This window comes from Pongo abelii, chromosome 16 (assembly GCF_028885655.2).
Source record: "Pongo abelii isolate AG06213 chromosome 16, NHGRI_mPonAbe1-v2.0_pri, whole genome shotgun sequence".
NCBI lineage: Eukaryota > Metazoa > Chordata > Mammalia > Primates > Hominidae > Pongo > Pongo abelii.
The window spans coordinates 59,499,958-59,524,587 of NC_072001.2; the positions used below are offsets into that span (position 1 = coordinate 59,499,958).

Genomic DNA, 24,630 nt, shown 5'->3' on the forward strand with positions numbered 1-24,630 from the left:
GTCAAATTTATCATTTTATGTTTTCTGCTTTTTGCCTTCAGTAATCATTTACTAATCTGAGGTCATAAAGCTTTTCATAATACACCTTTAATTCACCTGGGATTTATTCTGGATAATGTGAGGTAGGTGTCCAATTTTATTACTCTTTTGTCCATATGGATAACAAGGTCCCTGCACCACTATCTCTCCCTATTTATCTATAATGTACTGATTTCATACTATTTTAATTATGATCTGTTTATAATAATACTTGCTACCTTGTAGAGCAAGACCTTAATTTGTTCTTCTGAACATTTTTGGCTATTCTTTGCCCTCTGTTCTTCTATATAAATTTTGATTTTCCTTGTCAAGTTTCCTGGAGAAAAACTGTCGAGAACTTTATTGGAATTTAATTGAATTTATGCATCAACTTTTAAAAAGCCAAACAATTTAAATTCTATTCATGTACATGGTGCATCTTTATTATGTCTTTAAAAAAAATGTCTTTTAAGCTTTTATAATTTTCTCTATAAAGATTTCATGCTTTTTTGTTAGATTTATTCCTAGATATTTTAAATTATTTGCTGCTGTCATAAATAATATCTATATTATTACTCGGGGTCGAAACAGGAAACAGTACCCTCAAATTGAGTCATTTAAAAAGATGCAGACAAGGTTTAAGGAGAGCAACAGGAATCGTAGGCAGGAATTGTACAGTACCCAGGAGCCAGTAACTCTGGGGAAATATTACTACTCCTGAGCCTAAGGGAAAGGGGAGAAGGCACTTTTCTAGACCCCAAAGATAGAAAAAGCTATGTGAAGAGACCCCTTTGATGGCAGCTGTGACCTTTGGTCAAAGGATGCAGCTCACCAAGAACAACCTCAGAGGGACAGTTGAGGCAACACAAACCCCGTCTTCTTTTCTTCCTTCTCTTCCTTTGTTGGATCTTCTGATGATGCAACCACCGGCTAAACCCAATGAGAGCTCAAAGAGCAAGGGGGAGAGTTAGTTGCCAGCCAGTCTTCCAAGGCACCACCAGTGTAGAGAAGGGTGGAGGGAAATCTGGAGGGGGAAGTAGATGTCCACCACTGTATCTTTTTCAAACTTAAGTTTCTGTTTTTGTTGGTGTATGAGAATGCAAATGATTTCTGTATGTCAACTTTATATCCGCTAATCTTGCTGAACTTCATTTTAAGTTCTAATCATTTATCTGTAAACTTCCTTGAGTTTTTTTTTAATATACTTTAAGTTTTAGGGTACATGTGCACAATGTGCAGGTTAGTTACATATGTATACATGTGCCATGTTGGTGTGCTGCACCCATTAACTCATCATTTAACATTAGGTATATCTCCGAATGCTCTCCCTCCCCCCTCCCCCCACCCCACAACATGCCCCTGTGTGTGATGTTCCCCTTCCTGTGTCCATGTGTTCTCATTGTTCAATTCCCACCTATGAGTGAGAACATGCGGTGTTTGGTTTTTTGTCCTTGCGATAGTTTGCTGAGAATGATGGTTTCCAGCTTCATCCATGTCCCTACAAAGGACATGAACTCATCATTTTTTATGGCTGCATAGTATTCCATGGTGTATATGTGCCACATTTTCTTAATCCAGTCTATCATTTTGTAGATATGCAGCATTATTTCTGAGGGCTCTGTTCTGCTTGAGTTTTTTATTATTGTCCTTTGCCTTCCTCTTACTCCATTTTAATTTTTTTCTTCCCTCATTGCACTAGCTGGAACCTATAAGAAAATGATAAATAGAAGAATTAATAGGTGTGTTTTTGACTTATATGTTTGACATCTCATTATGAAGTATGATGTTTGCTGTAGTTTTGTTTTTGTTTTTATTATTGAAAAGCAATATATGTGCATTGTGGAAAGTTAGGCTATATAGATACCTATATATTAAAAAGAATGCTATGTTTCTATCACTCAGAGATTACAATTAACACCTTAGAGAGTTACAGTATATACATATATATTTACTTCTTAACGAAAGGAGATCATACTGTACATGTAGTAGTATAAAGGTTGCATGCTATAAACTGCTTTTCATGCTGTAGGTGTTTTATTCCCCCTTTCCCCATATTTATGAAGATTTTTCATCCTAAATGGGAATTCAATTTTTTAATACCTTAAAATGACACAACTTGATTATCTTACAGTTCTGTAGCTCAGGAGTCTAACCTAGACCTTATTAGGCAAAGATTAAGGTATTGGCAGGGTGCGTCTGTTTCTGAAAGCTCTAAGATAGAGCCACTTTCTTGCCTTGGGAATTTAACTTTATCAATTTATTTTATTCAGAGGTCTTACTAAAAGGTTTTACTCATTAATAAATTAATCTCCACTGCAATAATTCTAATAATATTCTTAGTTATTTTGGGGGATGGGGAGTAGGCTTGTAATCTGGAAAGAAAGTTTTCTAGTTCAATTTACCTTGAGCATGTTGATTCAAAAACATACTACATTAAAGTAGAAATACATTTATCTTATCTTGCTTATAATTTTTATTTTTCCTTAATCAGATTAAACAAAGTGTATTGTATTTGATAAGTTCATTATATAAAACTCTCAAATGTCTCCTAAAGCTATACCTACTGCTAAATGAAGAGTTAATGGGTGCAGCACACCAGCATGGCACATCTATACATATGTAACTAACCTGCACATTGTGCACATGTACCCTAAAACTTAAAGTATAATAAAAAAAAACTCTCAAATGTCTAATTTTGCTGTTAGATTTTTCTGCCGACACTCACAGTTGATGGTTATTTCCTCAAGTTTTTGTAATTTTAGATTGTGAGTTCATTTTTAGAGAAGCTTTATTTAGAGAGCACTGTGAGGCTATGATGCAGATATAGCCCCCAGGAGGATTTGTTGTTGTTGTTCCAGGAAGCAACTATGTAACTAACCCAGGGCCACTTTTCAAATGCCTGTTTATTGGTTTGATCTTTTTTTTCCTGTTTGTTTCAGATATCTGAGACAATTAGTAGATGGAGAAAAAGCAGAAAAAATATGAGAATGTCATCAGTGTGGGCAGCAGTTATTTCACATTTTAAATAAACGTGAAATAGCAAACATAATCGGTTAGCATATGTGAATTTTGTACAAAAATAGTTTCTGTGCATGGCCCCTTTATCAATTTTTTTTTAAAAAAACACATGCATCATATGATATTTGGAAGAGGGAACTGGCTGGATATCACTAGCATAACACAGTGGTTCTCAACACCAGAAACATCTGTGGAACTTTAGGTAAAACTACAGCTGCCACATGCAAAAGACTGAAGTTGGACCCTTAACTTACAGTACCACATATAAAAATTTACTCAAAATGGATCAAATAGCTAAATGTAACAGCTAAAAGTATAAAACTCTTAGAAGAAAATATAGGGTAAAGATTAATGACATTTAGTTCGGCAATGATTTCTTGGATATTACACCAAAATGAAAGTCAACAAAAGAAAAAATAGATCCATTACATCAAATATTAAAATTTCTGTATACCAAAAGACCTCTTCAACAGAGTAAAAGGCAACCTACAGTATGGGAGAAAATATTTACAAATGATGTATCTAATAAGGGGTTATCAGAATATATAAAGAACGTTTGCAGCTCAACAACAAAAAAAGAAACAACTGATGGAAAAAAAATGGGTAAAAAGCTTCTATAGACATTTCTCCAGAGAAGACACAGTGGTCAAAGAGCACATGGAAAGATGCTCAGAATCATTAGGGAAATGAGAATCAAAAGTACAATGAGATATTATCACTTACTGATTAGAATGACTATTATAAAAAACAAAATAACAAGCATTGGTGAGGAAGTGGAGAAACTGGAACACTTTTGCACTGTTGGGAATGTAAAATGGCACAGCCACTATGGAAAACTACATGATAACCCCTTAAAAACTTAAGCATAATTTTCATATGATCCAGTGATTCTACTTCTACGTATACACTCAAAAGTACTGAAAGCAGAGATTCAAAGAGATACTTGTATACCTACGTTCATAGTAGCATTATTCACAATAGCCAAAAGGTAGAAACAACCCAAGTGTATACAGACAATAAATAGAAGTACACACACACACACACACACGCACACACAGAGGAATATTATTCTGCTTTTAAAAGAAAGGAAATTCTGACACACGCTATAACATGGATGAACCTTAATGACATGAAAATAAGTGAAATAAGCCAGTCACAAAAAGACAAATACTTCATGATTCCACTTACATGAGGCACTTATGGCAGCCAAATCCATAGGGACACAGAGTAAAATGGTGATTGCCTGAAGCTGTGGTAGGGTCAGGAATGGGGAATTATTTATTTATTTATTTATTTATTTATTTATTTATTTATATTTTATTTATTTATTTTTTTGAGACGGAGTCTCGCTCTGTCGCCCAGGCTGGAGTGCAGTGACGCAATCTCGGCTCACTGCAAGCTCCGCCTCCCGGGTTCACACCATTCTCCCGCCTCAGCCTCCCGAGTAGCCGGGACTGCAGGCGCCCGCCACCACACCCGGCTTTTTTTTTTTTTTTTTTTTAGTAGGGACAGGTTTTCATCATGTTGGCCAAGGTGGTCTCGATCTACTGACTTCGTGATCCGCACGCCTCGGCCTTCCAAAGTGCTGGGATTTACAGGCGTGAGCCACCGGCCCGGCCAGGAACCTATTATTGTTTAATGGGTTGCAGAGTTTCAGTTTTTCAAGATGAAAAGAGTTCTGGAGATGGACAATGGTGATGGCTGCACAGCAATGTGAACGTACTTGATGCCACTGAACTGTACACTTAAAATGGTGGTTAAGGCTGGGCGCGGTGGCTCACACCTCTAATCCCAGCACTTTGGGAGGCCGAGGTGGGCGGATCACGAGGTCAGGAAATCGAGACCATCCTGGCTAACACGGTGAAACCCTGCCTCTACTAAAAATACAAAAAATTAGCCGGGCGTGGTGGCCGGGGCTGTAGTCCCAGCTACTCGGGGGGCTGAGGCAGGAGAATGGAGTGAACCCGGGGGGCGGAGCTTGCCGTGAGCCGAGATCGCGCCACTGCACTCCAGCCTGGGCGACAGAACGAGACTCTGTCTCATAAATGAATAAAATAAAGAAATAAAATGAAAATAAACATTTAAAAAGTTGGTTAAAATTTTATGTATCTTTATTTTACTTCTTTTTTTTTTTTTGAAATGTGCACATGATGGAGCCCTGCTTACCAGTCTTATTCAGAAAGTGGATCCCTGGCATTTCTCTTTCATGGTAAAAACCACAGTAAATTATTTGAGATTCATTAAGTAAAAGGAAGTAAGGAAGTTGGAAGAAAAAAAATAGAAGAATGAAATATCAATATATAAAATACCTAAGAAACCTTGATTATTTTCAGTTTCTACTGGATGCTAAACTTTCCTGATACTTTCAGTAAAACCTTTATTTTATATCTTAGAAATGATTCCCATTTGCAGCAGGCAACTTATCATTGCCTTCACAAGTGTAGTTACGATTTCAGAGAGGCAATCACCTTCATTTTAACTTCCCTTTTCCCTCTGACCATTCTTTGCATCTTGCCTATCTTGTGTTTCTTTTTAAAGAAATAAAGCTTCACTCAAATTTTGTTAAAGCTTGACAGCTGGAAAAACATCCACGAGTTACATCATTTGTTCAGGCTGAATTTATAACTATATAAATGTTCTTTCTTCTTACAAGAGAAATTATCTTACTGGTAATCACATTGCCCTTGGAGTCATTGTCTCCACCGTATTATGATGATATTTTAGCATCAATCAACAAATGTGTCAAGTAGATACATGATACGATATCAGAGACCATGGATATTTTACCAAAACACCATGGAGATGTGGTCCCAAGGCTAAGGTAGCATAGACTTGAGTTCATGCAGATATATAAATATGAAATAAAAAAATTTTAAATATATTTGCCTATTAGCCTTCTTTTAAAAATCATTTTCCTTTTACCTCCACTCAGAACACCTATCTACTATTAAGTGGCACATAGTGGGCATTCAATATTTGTTGAATGAATAAATATGGAGCAAATTCTGTTAGGAAAAGCAATATTATGTGTAAGAAACACTTCTCTAAAATAAAAAAAAACACAGGAATTTCTAACATAGAAATCTAATATACCCAGATAAAGCACCTAGAACATGGAAAAGGAGGACTAGAAATATATTAGGCTCCAGAAAGACCCATTCCTCCTGCTCAGTTAATTATAGCTTAGCAGAATAGGGACTTACGGCTAGCAAATGAAAATTTGAAAGAATGTTTCAGAGTTTAACAAATAAGTAAAATATTATTTATATAATTAATGCTCTCATGAGAAAAGCAGGCTATGAGTTTAGTGAGTTGACATTTTGTTCTGCTCAGCTGGGGAAGGCTTTCTGGTGTAGAAAAGCCAAATTTCTTAAGTGACTCGTATGTTCTATGGTTGATAAAAATAACTATCATTGGACTTTTTTTTTTTTTTTTTTTTTTGAGATGGAGTCTCGCTCTGTCGCCCAGGCTGGAGTGCAGTGGTGCAATCTTGGGTCACTGCAACCTCCGCCTCCCGAATTCAAGTGATTCACCTGCCTCAGCCTCCCAAGCAGCTGGGACTATAGGCGTGTGCCACCACGCCAGGCTAATTTTTTGTATTTTCAGTTGAGACAAGGTTTCACAGTGTTAGCCAGGATGGTATTGACCTCCTGAACTTGTGAGCCACCCACCTCGGCCTCCCAAAGTGCTGAGATTACAGGCGTGAGCCACCGCATCTGGCCGTATCCCTGGACATTTTTTTTTTTTTTTTTTAGACGGAGTCTCGCTCTGTTCCCCAGGCTGGAGTGCAGTGGCGCGATCTCGGCTCACTGCAAGTTCCACCTCCCAGGTTCATGCCATTCTCCTGCCTCAGCCTCCAGAGTAGCTGGGACTACAGGCGCCCGCCACCACGCCTGGCTAATTTTTTTTTTTTGTATTTTTTAGTAGAGACGGGGGTTTCATCGTGTTAGCCAGGATGGTCTCGATCTCCTGACCTCGTGATCCACTCGCCTCAGCCTCCCAAAGTGCTGGGATTACAGGCTTGAGCCACCGCACCCGGCCTCCCTGGACTTTTATTGACAGCAATAGCTGCCCCCAATTTAACATTTAATACTGCCTTTGCTACCAATAAGTGGTCTAATCCTGTGCCCTCAGTTACATCTAACTTTAATGAGAGAATTATTTCACCGATTTAAACTCTGCATGAAAACTATTCTTCTTTATTAGTATTTTATTTACTTAATTTTATGCATACAAAGTATTTTCAGCTTAACCAGACCTGGATGCTCTACTCTTTGCCCCAGAAAGTGTCCAAGTGATCCTTATACCTGTAAACTGAATCCTAGCAAATATTAATAATAATACCTAATATGTACTTGTTTCATTATATACTATTAGCACTTCGCATCTGTTATCTACTTTAACCCTCTTAACAACTCCAGGAATAAGTACTATGATTACTGCTATTTTAGAGGGGAAAAGAGAAAGACCCTGAGCAGCTAATCTTGGATGCCTAAGATAATTCAGCTATGAAGTGATGAGGCCAGGATTTGAGAATCCACATGCTGAGCCACTGAACCCTATTACCATCCAGGCAAATACTGAGAGCCTCCTCAGCAATAAACTGAAGCTGTGAACAATCAGATAAACTCTCGTCTCACCATTCCCAGATGCTGGGAGTGGTGCAGTGAGAGGGAGTTGGGTATAAGAAATACCTGGTACCAACTACAAGCTCCAAAATTATAATTTCAGACTAGTAGAATATATCTAATAAGAATCTATGATTTGCCAAATGCTTGCTCAGACATATGCAGAATTTGCTAATTATAACATCCTTGCCCTTTCATGGCCATATTGTTTGCAGAAAGATGAAGAAGCTAAGGTGTAATTTAGTTTTATTTCAGAGACTAAACTTGCCAGGGTGAAAAAACATACTGGAAAGAGGGTCCTTTTCCTAGTGTCCACTGGGCAGGCCTGAGCAATAAAGGCCGCAATCATGGGTCCTCATGGCCTCACTTACATGACAAGAATCCACTTTTTCCTCATATGGGCTGCCTCAGTCTTATTTTCCACCTTTGAGCCACAGAACACATTAATTCTCAATTACACTTACTCAGTGCTGCAATCTGTAGTCCTTACGTGAACAAAACTGTAATGGGAAGCACGAATAATTAGTTCCTCCAACACCATCCAACCTGAGGAGTTTATACAGTTTACTTTAAAGAAAAGTACTGGGAATTGGATTCAAATTAATCTGTAGAATTAATGAGAGTCGAATCTTATCTTTCTCATGAACCAGAATGACCACTGCAGATGGTTAAGACGCAATCCCAGGACCTGGTGCATAATGTGAATCCCTCATAGGATGTTAAATAAGAACAATAATGTCAGTAACAACAAAACAACACTCTTATCTACGTATGGTAACACCTATTAGAGATAGAAAAGTGAAGGTATTTTAGAAGTACAGGCTGGGCGCGGTGGCTCACGCCTGTAATCCCAGCACTTTGGGAGGCTGAGGCGGGCGGATCATGAGGTCAGGAGATTGAGACCATCCTGGCTAACACAGTGAAACCCCGTCTCTAGTAAAAATACAAAAAAAATTAGCCAGGCGTGGTGGCGGGCGCGTGTAGTCCCAGCTACTCAGGAGGCTGAGGCAGGAGAATGGCGTGAACCCGGGAGGCAGAGGTTGCAGGGAGCCCAGATTGCGCCACTGCACTCCAGCATGGGCGACAAAGAGAGACTCCGCCTCAAAAAAAAAAAAAACAAAAAAACAAAAAAAGAAGTACACTAACAAGAAAAGAGTCCTGTGCAGCAAAGCCAGCCCACTAGAGACTCTTAGTACATAATTTTATCCAACTGCCTTGCAATAGATACCCAGAATAATGTTATTAATAGCAACCAAAAAATGACATCACTTTGAAAACACTAGGTTTAATGGATGCTGTCTTCAGGTCTGAAGACTTATTTTCCTAGATGCTGGGAGTGCTGCCAGTAGACAGCCCTGAGCTGTCAGCCCTCTCCAGAAATTATCCTTGATCGCAGACAACTCTCACCCAGTATCAGCTTGCATTCATGAATGCCTAGCCTTCTCACTGTGAGGAGAGTCAACTCTGAAGGGTCATCTAGCTTTACAGCTCTTGAGGGAATAGCTGAGGCCTTTGCTGAGACCGCAGTAAGCTCAGCTTTTCCTTCCATCCAGCCCTGCCTCCTTCCCTTCCACAAATGTTGATCCTACGAGCAGTCTCTGATATGGTTTGGCTGTGCCCTTACCCCAATATCATCTTGAATTGTAGTTTCCCAAATCCCCACGTATGGTGGGAGGGACCTTGTGGGAGGTAACTGAATCATGGGAGCAGTTTCCCTCATGCTATTCTCATGATATTGAGTAAGTTCTCATGAGATCTGATGGTTTTATAAGGGGCTTCCCCCTTCTCCTTCCTGCTGCCATGTGAAAGAGTAACTAATACAGCAAGTTGGTACTGTAGAGGGTGGTGTGCTTCTGTAAAGATACCCAAAAATGTGGAAGTGGCTTTGGAACTGGGTAGCAGGCAGAGGTGGGAACAGTTTGGAGGGCTCAGAAGACAAGAAAATGTGGGAAAGTTTGGAACTTCCTAGAGACTTGTTGAATGATTTTGACCAAAATGCTGACAGTGATATGGATAATGAAGTCCAGGCTGAGGAGGTCTCAGATGGAGATGAGGAACTTCTCGCAAACTGAAATAAAGGTGACTCTTGCTACACAAAGAGACTGGCGGCATTTTGCGCTTGCCCTAGAGATCTGTGGAACTTTGAACTTGAGAGAGATGATTTAGGGTAACTGGCAGAAGAAATTTCTAAGTGGCAAAGCATTCAAGAGGAAGCAGAACAAAAAAGTTTGGAAAATTTGCAGCATGACAATGCAATAGCAAAGAAAATCCCATTTTCTGAGAAGAAATTCAAGCCAGCTGCAGAAATTTGCATAAGTAATGAGGAGCTGAATGTTAATCACCAAGACAATAGGGAAAATGTCTCCAAGGCATGTCAGAGACTTTCACAGCAGCCTCTTGCATCACAGGCTTGAAGGCCTAGGAGGGAAAAATGGTTTTGTGGGCTGGGCCCAGGCCCCCTCTGCTCTATGCAGCCTCGGGACATGGTGCTCTGCATCCCAGCAGATTCAGCTCCAGCTGGGGCTAAAAGGGGCCAATGTACAGCTCAGGCCATTGCTTCAGAGGGTGCAAGCCCCAAGCCTTAGAAGCTTACATGTGGTATTGGGACTGCAGATGTACAGAAGTCAAGAATTAAGGTTTAGGAACCTCCTGCTAGATTTCAGAGGATGTATGGAAATGCCTGGATGTCCAGAAGTTTGCTGCAGGGGCGTAGCCCTCGTGGAAAACCTCTGCTAAGGCAGTGTGAGAGAGAAATGTGGAGTCGGAGCCCCCACACAGAGTCCACACTGGAGCACTGCCTAGTGGAGCTGTGAGAAGAGGGCTTTTGATTTTACAGGCTCATAGGTGGAAAGGACTTACTTTGTCTCAGATGAGACTTTGGACTTGGACTTTTTAGTTAATGCTGGAATGAGTTAAGACTTTGGGGGACTGTTAGAAGGGCATGATTGTGTTTTGAAATGTGAGGACATGAGATTTGGAAGGGGCCAGGGGTGGATTGATATGGTTTGGCTGTGTTTCCACCCAGATCTCATCTTGAATTGTAGTTCCCATAATCCCCACATGTCATGGGAGGGACCCAGTGGGAGGTAATTGAATCATGGGGGCAGTTACCCTCATGCTGTTCTCATGATAGTGAGTGAGTTCTTATGAGATCTGATGGTCTTATAAGAGGATTTTCTCCCTTTTGCTAGGCACTTCTCTTTCCTACTGCCATGCAAAGAAGGATGTGTTTGCTTCCCCTTCCGCTATGATTGTAAGTTTCCTCAGGTCTCCCCAGCCATGTTGAACTGTGAGTCAATTAAACCTCTTTCCTTTATAAATTACCCAGTTGCAGGTATTTCTTCACAGCTACGTGAGAACAGACTAATACAGTCCCTAATACGTATTCTGCATGCTAATCTCTGTCTCTAAGACTGTTTCTCAGGGAACCCAAGTTGCAATACCAATGTAATCAAATTTTGTTTCTAATGTTATTAAAATGTATTGCTTTACATTAAAGATGTATACATTTTTAATAATCATTTGAAAATATGATATTGTTTGGATATGTTAAAATTACCTGCTACAGAACCACTTTCCTCTGGAAACAAGTAGGGCTGGTTGATTTGCTGTGATGGAAAAACAATCATGAGTGCAAAGGGCATTTAAAGTAGGCTACAAAATTGTTATGTCTCCATAGTTGAGAAACTCTACTGGGAATTGAGAAGTGGCATTGGAGTTTACATAGGGGAGAGAGAAATTAGGAGGTTGCTAGTCTCAATGGGATCCACACAAAGTTTTTGTTGTCGTTGTTAAGGCCTCTACAGCTTCTTGAAGGCTAGGACCGATTCCCACAAAGAGCTCTGTCAAAGGCATTACAGAATAGTGAAGATGACTTGGTGTGGCCATCATCTGCCTTCTCTCTGTTCTTAGTCCCCTCTGCCCTTGGTCTCTCAGAACATCTTTTTCCCTAATATTTTATTAGGCAACAGAAGTATGCTGAGGATATTTGAATTTTAGAAGAGAATTCAAAAGAAGGTATAATTTTTCAACATAGAAGCATGAATCTGAATTGCCAATGAAAGAGTTTCAGATACTATAACTAGAACAGGAATGGTAATTTAGGGGAGACAGTCTACCCAGCGTTGAGCCAGATAATCTTCCCAAATACCTTTAATAGAGCCTTTGATTAACTGTGCCTTGTGCTGTGATTACTCATCCACCCCACAATGACACCTTGGTCGTACAGTTTGCCTCACTATCAGTTTGAACTTCAACTCTGGATTTGACAATTCATTCAACAAATAATAACTAACAACTTACCAGGTGCCAGAGATACAGTAGTAAATAACCAAGACAAGGTCCCTGCCTTCTACTGGAGGAAGACAAAGAAACAAACAGATAAACAAATATGATTGCTGCAGATAGCAAGAAAGGCGAAGACAAGAATAAAGCAAGGTTAAGTTAGAAGACAACCAGATGACCATTTTAGCTGTGATGAGTGAGGTCATCAAAGGCCTTTCTGAACAGGTGACATGTGAACAGACACCTGAATGGTGAACATCAAGTCATAAAGATTTAGGCAGAAGGGCATCCCAGGCAAAGGCTTGTAGTAGGAGCACAGCAAACAAAGGGGAGAATGACAGATGGGTTGGAGCAGTAGGCAGGGGTCAGATCAAATAATTTGGATTTTGCTCTAAGTAATTACAGAAGTCACTGAAGGATTTTTTTTAAAGAATGAGAAATATGATGTGATCTAAGTTTGCAGAGATCCCTCCAACTGCTGCTTGAGGAGAGGGCTGTAAGGGACTGACAGTGAAGTCAGGTGAAGCAGTTGGAAAGGTACAGTTATAGAGCAGGTGAGGTTGAGCATAGTGGTGGTAGAGGTTATGGGAAGTGATTGGGTTCAGAATGAATTTAAGAAATAAAACCAACAGGATTTGGCAATGGATTAGGTTTAAGGAATGGCAAAGAGATGACTCAAATATATCTCCCAGGTGTCCTTGCTGGCATAACTGAATGAATGATGGTACCATCGATTGGGATGGAGAACACCGGAGGAGTAGACTTGGAGGCCAGGGAAAAATAAAGAGTTGTGTTTGGACATGTTAAATTTGAGATGTCTACATCCCACTGAAGATCTTAAATAGGACACTTGTATATATAAATCTATAGTTCAGAAGAGAAGCTGGGGCTAGAAGTATGGACCTACATATCAACTGATAAGGATGCTTTTGAAACTCATGGGACTAGGGGTGTCAAGGAGATCAAGGGTATAAGAGATCAAGGACTGAGCCTTGAGGAACTTCAATATTTACAGAAGTGGTTTACAACACTCCATGCACATTGAAATTACTAGAAGATTTTTTTTTTAGTGTTGAACCTCTACCCATCCTTCACAGATCTGATTTGATTGGTCTGGGGTTCAGTTTGAGTATCAAGATATTTTAAAACTCCTCAGTGATTCTCACGTGCAGCTAAGGTGGAAACTACTGATTAAAAACTGTTAATTGCAGCTATTTGACAGGCTGAGTGGGGAGAATCAGGTAAGCCCAGGAGGTCAAGGCTACAGTGAGCTATGTTCATATCTTACACTCCAGCCTAAGTGACAGAGCAAGACCTCATCTCTTAAAAAAATGGGAAGAGAAGGCTAAGCCAGAATTACTAGAATGAAAAGAGCCATCAGCAATGTAGGAAGAAAACCAGGACAGTAGTATCCTGGAAATTAAGTGAAGAGACTGTTCCAAGGATGGCATGATCAACTGTGTCAAATGCTAATGAGACATTAAGTAAAATGAGAGAGGAGAGAAGGACATGAGGGTATGGGTGACTCAAATGTGAAAAGCTTTTATAGGATGTAGGGATGAAGGCCTGCCCAGCACAGGCTAAAGGGAGTGGATAGTGAGAAGGCAGAGATCGCTGCTGTGTGCTGTGTCCCTTCTGCCCTGGGCCAGGGTCACCCAAATCCTAGCCTCACATCCAGCATCCCTGGCTGCTCCGTGTCCTGGGGCTTGGATGGCCAATGCCCCTCAAATAACATTATCTCAATTACTTATTCAAAAAGCCAGTCAACATTTATTCCACAGCTCATTGAATACATACTCAGCACTTACATGTGCTAGTTATTGTTAGGTAGTGGGGATGTAATGCCAAATAAGTTAGAGTTCTTGCTCTCATAAAATTGTCAATTCATTGAGGAAGAGGGTCACAAATAATCACAACAAAATAGCAATCTTGATTCTACTTCCCCAATGTTACTCTTCTTTCTACTCTAATTTCTACTCACCTAGTTTAGGCCTTGAAAATGGATAATAATGTCCTAAGCAGCCTTCCTGTATCCAGTCTCTCCCTTCTTGTCAATCTAGTTTAAACCTTGCTGCCAAATTCCTCTTTCTGAAACACAACCCTGTTCATGTCATCTGTTAATTGAGGAAGCATTCATTGAACACCTACTAAGTACAAAAAGAAATGCAAGGTCTTCCCTCCTACAATGTAGGGTCAATTTATGGTTCAAAAATCCCAATCATGTAATATTGATTAAGAAGTAAACTTAGCAGATATCTAATCCATGCCTGAATCTCCTATATTAATCTCTCTATAAATGATAAACGGATAGCTGGATGGAGAATTCATTTTTTTAAAAGGAGCCAAATACATATTCAAGAAGCTGCAATTTTTACAAGTTCTTCCTCCAGTCCTGCTTCCTGCTCAACAGAGTACAAGCTTCTTCATTGCCATTCAAGACGTTCTGTAGGCCAGGCATGGTGGTTCACACCCATAATCTCAGTACTTTGAGAGGCCAAGGTGGGAGGATCGCTTGAGCCCAAGAGTTTGAGACCTGCCTGGACAACACAGTGAGACCTTATCTCTATAATAAAATAAAATAAAAACTAGCTGGGCATTGTGGCATGCTCCTGTGGTCCCAGCTACTCGGGAGGCTGAGGTTGGAGGTTTGCTTGAGCCCAGGAGTTAAGACTCCAGTGACCCACGATCATGCTACTGCACTCCAGCCTGGGTGACACAGCAAGACCCTGTCTCTTAAAAAACTAAAGTAAATGAGAAGCCGAGGCGGGAGAATCGCTTGAGCCCAGGAGTTTGAGAACAGCCTGGGCACTATGGTGATACTTCATCTCTACAACAAACGCAAAAATTAGCCTGTCATGGTGGTGTGCACCTGTAGTGCCAGCTACTCAGGAGGCTGAGGTGGAAGGGTCACCTGAGCCCAGGGAGTTTGAGGCTGCAGTGAGCCATGATCACGCCACTGCACTCCAGCCTGGGCAACAGAGTGAGATCCTGTCTTAAATAAAAATAAAATAAAAAGACCTTCTGTAGTTTGACCTTAAGGGACTCATGTCTTAGTTTCTGATATTCTCCCTTTACATTACCCTCCCTGGATGTGCTTTCACACCACCACACTTTTCTCTTATTCCACATAATCAAATATTACACATCCTTCAACGCCAAGGTCAAGGTCCACCATCTCCATAACACCATGCTGAGTCCTTCAGCTGACTCATTACCTCCCTCACCTGAGATCCCTCAGGCTTTACTTTTACCTTCCTTAGGGGTTTCTATCTTTGATGATTGGTGCGCCTGTCCTTTTTTTCATGCCTCATTGAAAGGTCCATGAGATCTGGGCTTATCTCCTGGATGTCTCCATCTCCTCCATGGTACCCAGCATAGTGACTTGGAAGTTTCACTTGACAGACACTTGTGGAATAAATAGAGCAGTGATTCTCTGGACCTGTTTCTTATTTTGTGAAAGGAGAAGCTTTCTTAACATACAAACATTTATACTAGCTCTAATATTATCATTCCTAAATTTAAAGTATTAGATAGTATTGCATGCCTGATACTGTGTTTCCCATTTCAAAGACACAATTGTGATTTTTTGGGGGGAAAGACAATAAACAAGAAACAATTCACTTATAAACTGAATATAAAAAATGCTAGTTGTTAGCAACAGAAAATAACAAAGTTGCTCATAGTAGGAGGAGATACATGTAGTCAAGAGTCACCAGAGCATTAAAAGGAAGAGGTGCTAGCTGAGCTGGGCTTTGAAATCCCCATACAGTTCTTAAGTCCTGGGCATTTTAAGCCTGGAACGAAGGCTCAGTCAAGGCCACTAGAGGGAGCCAAGGCTTGCAATCTGCAGAACATGCTTTCTGGCTGAACTAGCCTTGGGTTCACAGATTCTAAAGCTTTTGCTTAGCAGATTGAAAAGGATCATCTTTATCACACATCTACAGGACCATTTCTAAAATGCAAGCTATGTTGAGTTTATTTTCAGTTTTTAGTAGTGTTAAACCCCTTTGGAGAAGATAAATATTAAGAACTTAATGTCTTTGCATTTCATGCCATTTTCACCAGCGAATATATCCTGAGACTTATTGGTGAGCTAATCTGAGATATTTAACAACCCCTGATGGGGTTTCTGGGGATGGAGGTAGAGAAGGATCAGGTGGGACCCTGTTCTATTCCCCTCCCACCTAATCAGACTGGCCGGGAGCTGGGCTGTCCTGGACCCACCAGTTTTCAGAGCTTGAAGTTCTCGCATCATCAGGCTGGGAGTCTGGAGGTTACTACCCACACTTTAAATACTAAGCCTGTGGGACCAATTATGGCCACCCGCCTGGCCTTTTCACTCGGTCCAAACCCACAGAAAGCCCTAAGCAAGTAGTGTTTAAAAGTACCTGGATGTTCTGGGGCAGCAGTGTGAGCAGTCTGGCCACCATCACCAGACCTGGCCCTAGTGCTGGGTCTTGATGGATGGCTCAGAGTGAAGGAGCGAGGCTCCCATTCACAGACGGATGATAAGAGTGAGGAGTAGCTGGAAGGTGAGGGAAAGTAAATGGCTAATGTCCTGATTGATTGCCCCGCCTCAAAGAGGGTGACACTAGACAAGGTGAAATCACATGAAATCACACATTTACTAAATGATTAGCACTGGATCATATTTTCTTGCCATGTATAAATGTTTATTTGTACTAAAATTTGGGACACAGGAACTTAAGAAATAAAAAAAGGACATTGCGACTATAAAGCCACTGTGAATTATCCTCAGTATCCCTGAGAAGAACCCTCACGCTATGAGGAGGACACTCCAGGGGACCCTGGCATGGAGGGGTCTCCCATACTACTTACTCCCAGTGCCACCAGATAGAACAGCTGCTGCAGAGCCTGCAAGGTGAGAGTGGAGTACCTGAGAGGCCCCCTTTTCATCCAAAAGCCACTTCCAGAAAGCCTCTTAATGTGGCTGTCATCCAGCTTCCAGCTAAGCTGAGGGCAGGAGACTGAAGACTCATGTCTAGAAAGAAGAAAGAAGAGCAAATTGATTGGGCAGTCTTCTAAGTTGAGTTTGCAAAAAGCAGTGCATTATCCAGTACTCCTCTATGCCTCCCATACTGCTGTCCCAGCATCCTCATGCTTTTCCCCTCCCTCTAAATCCTAAGGGAATAAGAAAAGGGAGATAAAAGCAAGCAAACAGAAATAAAAAAAGGATATTGCGTGGAGACTTTCTTTGGCCACTAGAGATGCCCAGTGAGGGGTGAGCCAGATGAGCAGAATCAAGAACAAGGCTAGAGCCGCTACTCCTAGAGGTGGGGCAGGACAGAAAGAGTTCCAGGCAGCATCAGGGAGAGAAAACAAGGGTGTCCTGACTTGTCTGGAACCTGCTGTGCAGGCTGGAGGGCTGTGGAAAGCCAACCCCAAGGAAGAGTAAGGAATTAAGAGGAGAGGTCTGAGCTGCAGAGGGCTAGGTAGCTCCTGTCTGTGCTGTCTGAACTGCTCAGCCACTGCGGCTTTTCTCAGAAATAGGCTCCACCTGGCATCCCTCCAGCCAAAGTGCAAACTCTAGCGGCAGAGTGTGGGCTGAATTGAGAGAGAAGTGGCCAGCACTCCTGCCCAGACTCCAGGAGCACAGTTCGAACGCTACATAAAATAGAGTGGGGGCCAGGACTGCAGCAGGTAGAGTAAACACACGGTCTAACGTGCTGGGGCGAGAGCAGGTGGGGTCAGTGCCCTGTCTCTGCCTGACTCTGCCAATGGAGAGTGGGACTGGAAGCGTCCCTGCACTTGTGGGGTGTTGATAATAGGGGACAAGTGAAATTTAGAAACAAGAAGAGAGACAGCTTTCTTTCTATGGGGGAGCTGGGGTTGGCCACATCAAGAGGAGCTCCAATTCAGGCAGATCAAAGTGTTCTTTCAGTAAGCCCTCTGGAGGCTCAGTGTCTTAGTCTGTTTTGCGCTGCTATAACATAACATACCCAAGAAGACTGGCTAAAAGCAGAAATTTATGTCTCATATTCCTAGAGGCTGGCAAGTCCAAGGTCAAGGTGTTGGCATCTGACCAGGGCCTTCTTGCTGTGTCATAACATGGTAGAAGGACAGAGAGAGAGGGACCAAACTCGTCTTTTTATAAGGAACATGCTCCTGCCATAACCGCATTAATTCGTTCATGAAGGCAGAGACCCCATGATCCAAACACTTCCCATTAGGCCTCATCACCCAACACCATTGCTTTGGGAATCAAGCTTTCAACACGTTAACTTTGGTGGGTCAGGGAGGGACATTCAAACTATAGCACTCAGCGTGAATTGTAGCCACAATCACAGTTGGCACATATGACTCTGTGGTCTGGTTTTAAATTGGACTTAAAGCTTGGTAAAGGCCAAAATGCATTCACACTTGGGTAGTCTTCCCCAAACCCCACATATCAAATCCTTCAAGATTGGGTTCAGGTGCCACTGTCTCCATAAAACCATCTGAGTCTCTCAGCTGACCCACTACCTCCCTCACCTGAGATTCCACAGCCTTGTTTTCACCTTCCATATGGGTTTCCATCTTTGATAACTGGTGCACACGTACTGTTTCTCACGCCTCACTGAAAGGTCTGTGAGGCCTGTGCTCCTTTCTTGGGCATCACTGTCTCCCCTACAGCACCCAGCACAGTGGCTTGGAAGTTTCACTAGCTGCTTGTAGAACAAATAGAGCAGCAATTCTCTGGATCTGTTTTCTATTGTGTTAAAGGCAGAAGCTATATAAATGTTTCTCCAAAGTCATTTTTCTGATTCTCTAATTTAGGTTAAGTATTAAGTACCTACCACATATCTGACCTTGTGTGTTTCTGATTTCAAAGAAATGAAAGACACAATTGTGATCTCATTGTGGTAACACAACATAGAAGGAACAATTAGACTATGAGACTAATATAATAAATTGCTTAATTGTACCACATTGTAAGAGGAGATCAGAAGAGGGAGAGCTGCACGTGGTCCAGGGAGGTAAGGGAGAGCTAAAAGTGAGGGTAGTTGGTTACACCAAGCTTTGAAGATGGGTAGGATTTGCACAGGTTGGAAGCCCTACTGATATTGCAGCCCTTGCCCTTGATGCCCTGCCCCGGGCCTGGAGCCTGGAGTGACCCATCTCCTTGAGCTGTCCTGGTTTTCTTATTGTTGGTTATGCCTCCCAGGCAGAAATTGCAGTAGTTGTTGAGAAGGGACAACCATCAGGACACTTCTTGGATTTTTGTTCCTCATAAACTGAGAAAACTGGGCTGGGCTGGGCTGTCTGAGAGTCCTCCTTGACTTCACCCTCCTTCTCAGCTAAGTAGGAACAGATTTCATTACAATGCTTTCCACTTGTCAAACACAGACCTTCCTTGCCCTGATCAACTGGGATGAAAGCTTCCCACTTCTTATGGGGCCACCCACAATCTGAGGCTTTACCCTTGCCATGACATTTGGGGTATCTTGTTCAGAGTTCCCATCATCCAGCTGTTGGAAAAGTAATTCCAGTACTCAGCTGGTGGTCACAGAAACTTAACTGTCCTCCGTTCAGGGATATAAGATTCCTTTAAGCCCTTCTACCTGAGAGATTAGACTTTCATTCTCCAGAGTCTGGTCGAAGTCTGGTTTAATAGGTAAGACAGAAAGCCATGGATCCTCAGACGTAAGTTTGTGCTTTATCTGTCAACATGAGACATGGTGAACAGTGCTGCCTAGAAACCAGTCTCAGGCCCCAGTTTTGCCCTTTCATCCAGATAAAACAATTGCTCTGGAATAACATGATCTGCGAGTCCAACAAACAGGCACACCCTACACTCAGCACACAGGCTGGCATTGTTAATATGGCATGCTTTATGGCTTCCCAAGAGACCTTTGCTATGTTCCCTACCATGGCCACCATTTTCCCTCCCCATATAAGTCTTTACATCTTCAGCACCTAGCCCAGAACTGGCATGCAAAGACATCCTATAAATGATGCTGAATCCTGAGGGAGACACTTGGCAGATGAATGACACTAGCTAATACAGCCTTTAAAGGCATGGTGTGACACAAAGATAAACATAAATATCCTCTATCTCTTTCACAACAGTAACTTTGAAACCCCATCTTTTGGAAAAGCATTGTCTCCACTATGATGCACACGTCAATGATTCTGCTTATCAAATTCTGTTGAGCTAGCATGGAAGGAACAACTGTCTGTAATCTATTTACCTTAAGGAGCTCAGTCACGTGTCCAGCTCGTAGCCTGTTTATCAGGATGAAGGATGCTCTCTGGAGAGAGCAGACAGCAGGACAGGCCGGGCTCGGATGACAGTCTGCCCTGTGGAGATTGACTTTAATGAAGCACAGAATAAACAGGAAGATTAAGAGGATGCAAAAATCAGTGACAAGTTCTAAGTTCACCTCTCTGTTGGAAATGAAATGTTCTCTGTACAGCTGAGAGCTGTCTCTGGGCTATGGATGAGGGCATCTGTTTGGTTGCCAATGATTCCATGCTATCCAAATCAGCCTCTATGTGAGCACAAAAAAGTTTTCTCTTAATTTACAGACGTACTTCTGTGCATTTTATTTAAATCTACCCACAAGGAAATTTTATTTAGAATGAGTAAAAATATTGGATTTATTAAAGGGTTTGAGAAAATATCTAATAGGCTAAGATGTTACCCTGACAAGCAGAGATTAAATGTTTTTAATATTGATCTTTTATAAAGTCCTTCCACATTCCTTGGTGCTGAGAAATCATGCTTTCTCAGCCATTCGTGACATAAAGGTGTAGTCAGTCCTGTAGGGATGGCTCGCCTTATAAAAGAACTAAGTTCCTGGATTTAAATAAAAACAAAAACTAGTCTGCTTCACAACACAATGCTAGTTGTTTAGAAACTTAATGGCATTTAGACATTTCATTGTACATTGTTTCAGTTCCTTATTTCAAATGTGATTTTCAATAAATATCTAAAAATCTAAGTTACAAAATAACCAGAGGGAATAGTCCAGAATTCACACCCATCTTTTGGAGATGACAGTTTTGTTCAGAGGATCCAAATGGAAGTATTTTCTCATGTCATCATTGTATGCTTTTCAAAAACATAGATATTACTACTAAAGGTGATAGCAAAGTATTCATTTTATATATATAGCATATTCCTTATTATTTAATCAAACTGTGAGAACAATTCATGTGTATGTGTGGGTGTAAACATATTGAATGCTTACTGAGCATCACGTAATCCTGTTGATAGTATTGTAGCATTTCTACCAGTAGATGGCACTCTGATTCAAATTGATATTCTAAGCTGCCTGTTGTCCAGCAGTATTGTTTATTCGGTGGTAATTGTAAGCACACTGTACTAATCTGCCGGCATGTACCCAAGTGAAAATGTGTAGTAACACAAAAGTAACTCAAAACAAGATTTGCAGACTATTTTAGGAAAGCTGACATGTACCTGGGTAGAGTGCACAGTCAGAATACAGTAATCAGAATGCCTGGATCCAGAAGGGATTCGTTGAGAACTTCTCTACTGAAGGGGCTCGTTAAGTAGACTTCATGGAATGGAATGGAATGGAAGGAACATGTGGCAGCAAGGAGCAGATATTCTAGGTAGAAGTGGCCTTTAGGAAGGTAACCAGAGAAGTAGTTATGAGGAATGTGAAATAGTTTGGGTCTACCTTGAGGAAGTCCTCTGAGACAGGCTTAAAGTCAATATTTAAACTTCATATCATGAGGAGAAAGTAGAGATGGGGCAAGAGAAACACAAGCTTAGCAAAAAATAAGCAAACAAGACATGGTCAGCCAAAGTTATGCCTGGCATCCAATTTTCACTTTTGATTATTTATCATAGTAAATAAAACTCAAATCAGCCAACTGAGCCACCATTGTTAATTTGGGGTTGTATATAAGTGTAAGTGGTTACATTTATATTTTATATTATGTAGTTCTGGAGATAATTCAACATATCTTAGTCAAATGGAAACACTGAGTTTTCTACCTAAATGTAGAACTCTGAACCACATGTCTCCAGCACTTCAAAAAGCCATCCACTAGTCTTTAATTTTTTGTTACCTTAATAAGTAATTTCCTAACCTTCTGGCTGTCTCGTTTGCAAATTCTGTGTGTTGTTTATTTATTTTGCTTAAACTTACAATAACCGAGAGGTCACAGGGAAAGAAATGTATGTGTGATTAGGATTTCATGTGCAATTATTTTTAGAGCATTTGAGGCAATGGAGGAGTCTTAATTGGTATTATACTTTCTAATGCAAATTCAAAGTTAAAGCAGGAAGGAGGTGTTTAAAATAATTCAGCAGCAACTGTACCAAATGAACAATTAGTTAAATCTCTTTAAGGTCTCATGTATAGTAAACCATTAATGAAAACTATGTTGTTTAATCTACAGAAAGTGTTTTCCGTTTGCCATATGTTACCAGGACTATTATTAAAATAGTAATTTACTGTGAGGATGAGGCTTTAAAATGCTGTGCTGAGGCCCTGGGTTCTGGAACCACTGGCTAGGTCAGCACTTTGTGGTTTTAAGCAGCGATGTGCCTTGGGTAAGAAAAAGAGAATGAGGTTCATTAATTCTTGAAATGCCTTAAACACAGAAATTCTGTACTTTTTTTGTTTTCTTTTCTTTTTCGGAAGGGTGAAAACATCCTCTAATAGGTTTAGTACGGTGATTGGTTAGTTCTCCTCAAGAATAATAACATCTCCCTTTGAATTTCCATGACTGTTCCAGACCAGCTGTCATTGGAACAGGGCTTTGAAGTTTGCTGAAGGCAGGGCTTTTATGTGGCCCCCATTCTGACCAAAAGAAGCAGTCTACAGATGACTAGGTGAAGTTAAGCGTGGAGTCTGGTAGAAAAGAACAGAAGAAATGGAGCTGCCATGGTGCGGATCAGACCCATGACCGTGTGGGCCACTGCTCTTGAGCACAGCCAGTCACTCTGAGTTTGTCAGTGCTGCTGCCATTGTATTGCAGGTTTGCTGGCCCTGGTATTTTAAGATAGTCAGTTGGTCACATTCCTTAACTATGAAAATGCATGTCCTGTTCAGGTAAGTTCATATGACTAGAGGGAGGTGCAGGGTTGAATTAAGTGGGGTGAATGGTAAAAGAGGGTCACATTATGGAAAATGTTGGACACCCAGGACTTGGGTCTCATAGAAACAGGTCTGAGGCTGAGGCCTTAAACACATTCTGACTTAGTCCCAGTAGTTTATTACACATTTGCCAAAGGAGTTGTAACTTAAAATTTTATTTCCAACCATAACCCACAAAAAGAATCGTATAGCCCCTAAAATATTCATGTTATTGCTGCTGCATGTTCATGCTAGAATGTGAGGTTTGCCTTCAGCTATACCTTAGCACAAAAGAAATCATACTAAAAATAATTGGCATAAAGGCATCAACTTGCTCATTTGCTCTCTTTCACTGTAAGACAATAAACAAATTAAATGATGTCTCATTTGCCTTTATACATTTGCATATTTAAATGTTTGGAAACTTCCCTGCTAAGGAAATTGGGCCTCATCAGACAGACGAGTAGTGGGTGAATACCTAAAAATTTCAAATGTATTAATTCTTTCTGATTATTATTAGAAATTTTCATCGACTGTTAGACTATATCAATGGCATATTGTTGAATAAATGAAGCAGATTAACACAGCAGTATGCTATTATGAAAAAAAAGTGATATACACGTTATATATTTATTTTCCAAATACACATAATGTGGTAATACACCCACACATAAAAACCAGTATGTCAGCTTTGGGAGACCGAGGTGGGAGGGTTACTTGAGGCCAGGAGTTCAAGATCAGCCTGGACAACATAGTGAGATCCTGTCTCTACAAAAAAAATAAATAAGTACAAAAATTGGCTGGGCATGGTGGTGCATGCCTGTAGTCCCAGCTTACTCAGGAAGCTGAGATGGGAGGATCAATTTAGCCCAGGAGTTGAAGGCTGCAGTGAGCTATTATTACCACTGTACTCCAGCCTGGGCAACAGAGCAAGAGCCCATTGCAAACAAAGCAAAAACCAGTATGTCACCATCCCATGAGTACAACTCAAGTCATATTAACATTTAATAACCAAACTAGAATGGCCCTGAGTCCCTCTTCTCTTTATCTGGTTTTTTAAAAAGTTCACATTCCAAAATATTTCTGAGAGCCTCAGGAATGCTCACATGCATTAAAAAATATTAGTCGCAGGCTCAACCACCCATTAATGTGTAGCCTTCATCTACATTTCTGGTAAATTTTATATTAGTTCACACAAAGCATGAACTATGAAAAAAAGGGGGTTCCAATTTAAATAGCCACTTCTGCCAACCAAAGCACAGAGCTTTCTCATTTTATCTAGGCAGTAGCAGTTTGGAGGTGATAACGAAGTATTCCCTCTCTTTGCGTTTCTCAATGTCCAAGATGTCCCAAAGTAAGACAGTTTGATGTCTTAGTGTTCCAGTTCACGAAAGGTATACACATACACACACACACACTTGCACATTCACATATACATATACACATTGCCTTTTTCCAGTCTATATACCACCCATAGAACCTAAATTGAAACAACTTTCTTTAACTCCTCATCCACTGTGAAGAAGCCTTCAGCCAAGCCTCACTTACTTCCTTCTGCACTTCCACTCTTCTCACAACGACTGTAAATAAAACACACGCCTCTATAAAGGATAAGTTCTCAGCATACT

At 40.9% G+C, this 24,630-nt stretch overlaps 1 long non-coding RNA gene across 1 annotated transcript; it reads right to left on the reverse strand.

Annotated features, from left to right (window-relative positions):
• Window positions 1–441: 441 nt before the first annotated feature.
• On the reverse strand, window positions 442–21,749 carry LOC129050123 (uncharacterized). Its single transcript, XR_008513606.1, has 8 exons — window positions 21,373–21,749; window positions 20,333–20,440; window positions 20,141–20,249; window positions 16,788–16,950; window positions 16,337–16,473; window positions 15,200–15,353; window positions 1,433–1,724; window positions 442–1,042 (listed from the first exon to the last, which is right to left on the reverse strand). It is a non-coding gene; the product is annotated as an uncharacterized LOC129050123 (long non-coding RNA).
• Window positions 21,750–24,630: the final 2,881 nt, after the last annotated feature.